General features: G+C 33.6%; 1 long non-coding RNA gene across 1 annotated transcript; it reads left to right on the forward strand.

Moving 5' to 3' along the window:
* Positions 1 to 1,457: 1,457 nt before the first annotated feature.
* On the forward strand, positions 1,458 to 4,669 carry LOC139495761 (uncharacterized). Its single transcript, XR_011657455.1, has 2 exons — positions 1,458 to 2,614; positions 3,375 to 4,669. It is a non-coding gene; the product is annotated as an uncharacterized lncRNA (long non-coding RNA).
* The last annotated feature ends 2,773 nt before the right edge of the window (positions 4,670 to 7,442 follow it).

A 7,442-nucleotide genomic window follows, 5' to 3' on the forward strand; every position in this document is an offset into this window, starting at 1 on the left:
GTACTATGGTACGGTTCTGAAAATTGTATTCATTGTGTTGACCAACTATCCTTCACGTCTAGATTCATTCACATTATAGATCACATTTCAAAAGCACACTATCGGTTTGCGTTCTCAAAAATTCCGGATAAAATGTTAATGAATCCGGAGTCAGAACATTTAATGTAGGCCGTTTGACATTCGAATTCAACTATTAGATTAAGATATGTGATGACGCAAATGCGTATTTTTTTCCTTAGTATCAGTGAGATGCTTTCTATTTACTATTTTGTGCGCTAAAAGATTATTTGCATGCAATACTATTAAATTCACTCGTGAAAGCTTATTTTCGTTTTCGTTATCTAAATTCAGGACACGGCAGAAAGAGCTTTACATGTGACTTTCAAGCACGGCCATCATGACTAACGGTATTCTGACCTGAGTTGTTTCTCTTTTGTTTCTTTTTTGAGTTACTGTCCTATCATAAACTTTGACCTTTACAAAAAGCTAAGGATTGTCTACCCAAGGAATAGATTCCTTAACTTTGTAATATATTTAGCCTTTTAACTTTTTTCATTCGATCGTCACTGATGTTTTTTGTAGACTTAATTCGTGTCTGGCATACATCATTTTAATTCTGGTATCTTTTTATATCTACATACCTTTTTATGTAAATTGGTTATTTTGAAAGTGTGTACAGGTATTCATAAACTTCTGAATTAAGTAATTCTTCGGCAAAACTAAGTTTCCCTGTAGAATGTTTGAATTGATTTAAGTAAAATCAGGAAATCCTTAAAATTTGAGATGTTTTATGAGACCAAAATAAGTCTCTTCATAAGACTTCAATTGCATGTCAAAGGTTTCGCCGCATACAATATCTGCCATGAGTAAAGACAGCTTCAAATACGAGTTGAGAATATAAAGTCATTCATGTAGGAAACAAAATATAAAGATATGATAGATAAAATAAATTCATTCACAATTCCAGATTATAAAGCAAACTGAGTGCATAAATTTATATTGCGATAGGTTTGTGAATTTGCATAAGTCATCCGGTTAGTAGAAATTAGGATTTGCCAAAGGGTTAAAATCTGAAAAATTATGTACATTCCAAAGTAATAAATAAAATAGTCGAGCTTTAAAATAACTATTCAAATAGAAGCTGTAAATATATACTTTCAACTGGCTTCTTCGATGCGTTTTGTTATTTGATTTTGCCATGTGATTATGGACTTTCCCAATTGATCTTCCTCTAAGTTCAGTATTTTTGTGATTTTACTTTCTTCTATTCACAGTCAATTATTTCAATTAAGAAGCAAACACAAATTCAGCAACGATCTTTTGATGACCCGGCGGTCAGCGGTCTTATGTTCATGTATTGCTTTTCTTTTTTTAAAGAAAGCAACTTGTTTTCTTAATGCATCGTGCGATAATGCATGCATGCATGTTAGCACGAGATCACTGGGGCGATTCAAAACGTTACGAAATACTGTTGAAGTAACGTGTGTTATATATGAAGTTTGAAGTTGTTACCTTCGACTTTACTTTTAGTACATGTATATGTATTTTAAAAAAGGGAGACGTGGTATGATAGCCAATGCAACAAATAGCCACCAGAGACCAAATGTAAACAATGACAGTTTACCGCAGAGCCTTCAACAATGAGCATACTCTATAATAAACTACAAAATGGGAAACTATTCAAATGAGAAAACCAACGGCCATGATTAATGAGAAAACAAAACACGATAATAAATGACAGGCACCAACCAACGACAAGCACTGAATATCGAGCTCTTGACTCGAGACAGACACACTGATAATAGTCGAAGTCTAACTTGCGGCAGTAGTGTAACGCACTATAAGAACAAACTTCAAATTGGTTAAAAATTTTACCATTCAGATCGGCATGAATCACAAAACAATCAACAAACTAACCGGCCAAAAGACACATAGTATACCGATCTCAGAGTGATCGCAGTTATTTATTACTATTTCAAAGCCAATCAAATTTAAAATTATCATATTTTCCAGACTTAATAACAAACAGTACACATACAATGGATTAAGGGTAAAGACTTCACAAACAGTCTAAGAGAAATCAAGGTTTGTACCGATAAATACAATATTCAAGAAACTTACAACAGTGTTCAACGGTCTTAAATTCATTACCTTTACATGTAAAAAGATTTATTGAAAGGATTGATAAGTATACATAGATTGGGGTATCGAGTATGGTTAAATGGTATAAAAACAATACCGCAAACATTATGATATGGTATGCCGTTTCTTAGAAGAATTTTACAGGTACAGTCAAACTTCCAAACCATTTTTTATTTACAAATTCATCAAAGAATTGAGTAAAAGCTTTTGGATGATATTTCTAACTAGGAATCCCTTGATTTGGTAACTTAACAGTTGCGCGTGTATTTATACGTAACAGTTAATTACGTATTCTTTCTTTGCGATAAAACTTTCAAGAATTTGATTTTTGCTCTCTCAATAATACTTATGTATTTAAACCAAATAATAACACAGCCTGAGTAAATTTTTTATCTTATTTCAGTTCCAGACATATCATTACATTTTAACCTGAGATGGCAAACTAGAGGTTTTAAAAAGTCCTGAATAACTGGTAAGTATTTTGTTTTATTTGGCAAGCTTTAAATTGTTTATTTATGGTATTTATGCAATTGAAATTACAGTAGGTATGTTAAAAATATACTGATATGAAAACTATTGCTATAGTCTTGATATTAAATGAAAATGCTTGGTTACTGATCTTTTCGACTCCATATTTCGAGTTAAACCTTGGGGCAACTGTTCCTCATGTAACACTGCAAACTATAATAAATTATTTTGATATGTCGTTATTTAATGACGCCATATTATGTGTGATGTCACAATGTTTCTTTTAAAACCTCCTGTCGATTTCTCACTGATAAAAGATTTTCACTGAAATACATGTAAAAAACATTTTTTCTCAAATAGAATTATGTGAAAGAACAAGTTTTGAAAATTTGCACTTCATTGCACTCTTATTATATGATACAAATGACTTTTACAGTAGTTTATAGTGGTTTCTACAGTATAAAATACCAGGTTTCCATTGGCAAGAAAAATTAAGTATTTTGGTGTTTATTTATGAAATCTTCATTTTTGCATAATTTCTCTGTCAAAATGCACTTTTAGGCACCAGAAAATTTAATGAATGCTTTAACAGGGTCTGTGTATTGTAATTTAAGGTTACCTTCAGATGTTTTGTCCGTCTTTTGACTAGTGAAGGTATACTGGAAGAAATTAATTATGCATACACATTGTATTCAAAATAAATTAATATAGCGATAAAAGTGTCATTGCCTTATAGTGCTGAAACAACTTTAATTTTTTTTCAGAAATGGACAAAAATACACAGATTTATTTAGAATGTCATACCGATGAAGATCACGTAAAAATATTTGGAAAAATCAGATCTATGGATTTCAATATGGGACAACATCCCTAATGCGCCTCGAAATGAGGAACTGTATGAAAGCTGATTTGGAGGGTTGGTTTTGTTGTGCCATATGAAAGGAGATAGATTCACCATTCTTGTCATCCACCCACCTCGGAGTGCCTACAAGGGCGATGCTGTGTTTCCGTGGCGAACCGGGATCAAGTGCTAATGCTGAAAACGAGCTCCAAATATAATGTAGCTGGTCCTCAAAATCAGCACCTAAGATCCACTGCGGAAAGCACCAGATGTTCCAAGAATAGTATACTCAAGCAGAGCGTATACATCAAGCGAAAAAGAAAGCGTACCACTTGATTGACCCATGAGCCATCGCCTTCTTCAGTTATCCGAAATATAAATAGCTTAATTTGAAACACAATATATTGAAAATTTATACAAGAAAGCTTATTGTTGATGATTAACTGAAGGGCTCGACATGACTAGCCGATTGATCGAACCGGGTCCATCCGACCTCCCGTTTAGATGATATCGGAGCCAAAGCAGCTTATTGAACTATAGTCTCGTCCGTCCGGGTATTTTCTGACCGTAAGGAGTCTGGCTATAGCCCTCATCCACAAAGATCTCGTCAACCACCTTCACGGGTAGCAACCCACGGCAAACGGGTTGGATAGCCTATTTTATTCAAAACATCGTGCATCTCACGATGTTCGGATCACTTTAGTCTGGACCCTTCGTCCTGTCCAGCATGGGTAACCCTACCAGGAGACGAAGCTCCAGCTGGTATAGCTCTTTGGGTCACTGAGACACGCAAGCCCCCCGACCACGGCAAGGATAGCGATCCACCGATAGCTATAAAGGAATGAAGAGTTAATGTCCCTTGTACCATATCTTGGAATAAAACCGAATTGCGCATCGGTAAAGACATTCATTTCCTTGCATCATTTCATCAGTCTAGTACCTACAAATCACGGATGTAAATAACTTTCTAACGTGAGAAACAAGTGACATACCTCTAAAGTTATCCGTATTTTTCACTGAACCTTTCTTATATAGTGGATCTAATACACTATTAACCCATATTTCTGGAAGCCGTCCTATACATAAAACAACATTAAAAAGATTAGCAATGACAAAAGGACAGATTTTCATTGTTTAATAAATTCGTTTAAAATATTGTTATATCATGGTGTTTTTACTTTTTACAATTAAATAAATAAATTTTGTGTTTTTACTGTCTTCTGATTGGTTAAAATTATTAGTTTTTTATTTTCAATGTTGTCAATTTTGATGGCGACACGCCCACTTTGACGTTGTGTATTCATACGCTAACATGTGTGTACGTTGTTATTGTTAATATAAATAATATAGAAAGTTCTTTGAGCCTTAGTTTTGATAGAAATTTATTTATAATGAATGGCAATAATTTATTTTGATTTTATTGAACCATAAAACTAATTTTTGACTCTTCAGATTTTACATAATCCGCTTCGCGGATATTCAATGTGAAGAGTCAAAAATTAGTTTTATGGTTCAATAAATTCAAAATAAATAATAGCCATTCATTAAGTATATCTATTTCCTGTGCAGTAAATATGCGATTTTTATTGTGAACAAACCACATCATATATATTTGTCATCATTAACTTGTCTATCTATTTCGAAACAAAGTTCGTGAAACTTGTGACAAAGTAATCTTTTTTTTGCAAAATTTTCTATAAATCAAGTTCACGCTTGGTTTTTGTAACACATATTTTTAATGTCTTAAACATTTGATTTGAAAAATTGAAGTACATGTATATATTTTCAACACTTCTACATTATATTAAACCATTATAATGCTTTTTTTATATGCCCCTAGTTTTATAACCCTTTTTCATGAATACCAGTTTCCCCCCTGCGAAAAAATAGGCATGATCTCATCCCCTCCAAACAAAAAATAATAATTTGGAATATTTGTCTTTCTTCCCCCACGGAAAAAAGAGGCGAAAGATGCGAAAAAAAGAGAGGTGAAAGATAAATCAAAAGTTTATTCCAATTTATAAGTCGAAAAATAAACTAACAACGCCATGGCTAATAAAAAGAAGACCAAAAGACCAACAATAGTACACCAAAAATATAACTAGTAATTATATATGACTTAAGACTGAGGAACAAAGACCCTACCAAAAAAGGTCTCCGGTGATCACAAGTGATCTGGAAGGGTAAGGAGATCCTGCTCCACATGTCGCGTTGCTCATGTTGGTACTAACCCAGTAATAAGTATATATCGACAATTCACAATCGTGAAAATGGGACGGAATTGTAATTATGATATTTAGAAAGAATAAATCCGCTATCATATGTGAAACGGATATTCCATAACGATCATCAAACTCGTGATGGCGTCCATAAAATTTACGAAGGGATAATTCCAACTTCACAATTTTTCACTCTTGGTTTATTAGCTTCATTGTGAGCAGCAACCCTCTATCAGGGAAATCATGATAGGAAATACAAGCCTGGAAATATCGCATCGACTCCTGTTGGAATGTTGCTACATAGAAATAGAAATTTCACAATTGTGAAGCTGACATTTTTGTTTTCAACCGACCCTCATTGTCAATTTCTAGATGTAAGGCAAGATAGGATGCATACTTAACTTATCTGTTGTATCCTTTATTTCAAATTCAATTCGATAGATGCGTCCAACTTAGTCACAAAACTTTGAAATATTTTTTGTGAGAGAACATCATCTATATATCGGAAAGTAATGATAATGATATTGTTTACTTTCTTTCCCTTCTCCATAAGAAGTACCTGTGTGAAGTCAGTCTAGTTAGGGACTTTCTATACTTCTTTATATAGTCCCCGTTAACTCAGTCTGATTAGGGACTTTCTATACTTCTTTATATAGTCCCCGTTAACTCAGTCTGATTAGGGACTTTCTATACTTCTTTATATAGTCCCCGTTAACTCAGTCTGATTAGGGACTTTCGATACTTCTTTATATAGTCCCTCGTCTGATATATGATTAAGGAAGAGAGTCACTGTTGGTTGCCATGGCAAAAAATGGCGAATGTTTGTTGAAAAACATGTCCTCGAAACGTAACAAATAAATTGTCAATCAACAAATCAAACATCAATTTCAGAGAACTTTTGTTTGAATCAGAGTGATTTTTTTTTTACAAAGTCCGATTCCTTGTATCTACGATCAACTTGGCCGATATGGTTTATGAAACATCGCATGACTAACTCTTTCAATTTGTCTTTAAGCTTGAAATGGGTGGCATACAGCTGCCATCGAAATGACCAGTTGCCCAGATAATTATTTCGGCAAATTAATATATTATCACGATAAGTCGACATATTATCTCGATATGTCGACTTTATTATATCAACAAGTCGATATTATGGAAGCATTAAATCGACTTGTCTAGTTAGTTAACACAACATGTCGACATACTTATCGCGACAAGTCGACAAAAGATATCTTGGCAACTCGTCTTGAGGTCGAGATGAATGCCCGTAACTACCCTTGTCTTGTTGAGTTGTCGAATTAATTATCACAACAAGTCAGCTTTATTTTCTTGACAAGTCGACATGCAACGGGGTCGATCGAAACGAGATAGGTTAAAATGTAGAATTTTCATTTTGCATCCAATTTCGATGGAATTTTTATTATTGAGTACTTCTTGACAAGATTTTTCGGTAGTATTCAACGGATTTCACAAAGCTCTTACGGTTTGCAAGATAAAAGGGGACCAATTGGGGTCAAACCCCCGAAAAATATCTTTTTTATTTTAAGTCCGATTTTGATAGGTTTTTTTTCCATTGAATTCTTTAAACCAAGAGTGGACACACTGAATGTCTCGCCTGTTCTAATGTTTATAATATAATTTATATTGAAGTATAAAAAAGAAGTTTATACCACAGGCATTACATTTAACTAAAAATATAACATTTGAATGACCAATGTACATGAGATCCAGGTGAGATAATCCCAGTAGGTCATACAATCATTCCATACAAC

This window comes from Mytilus edulis, chromosome 11 (assembly GCF_963676685.1).
Source record: "Mytilus edulis chromosome 11, xbMytEdul2.2, whole genome shotgun sequence".
Lineage (NCBI taxonomy): Eukaryota > Metazoa > Mollusca > Bivalvia > Mytilida > Mytilidae > Mytilus > Mytilus edulis.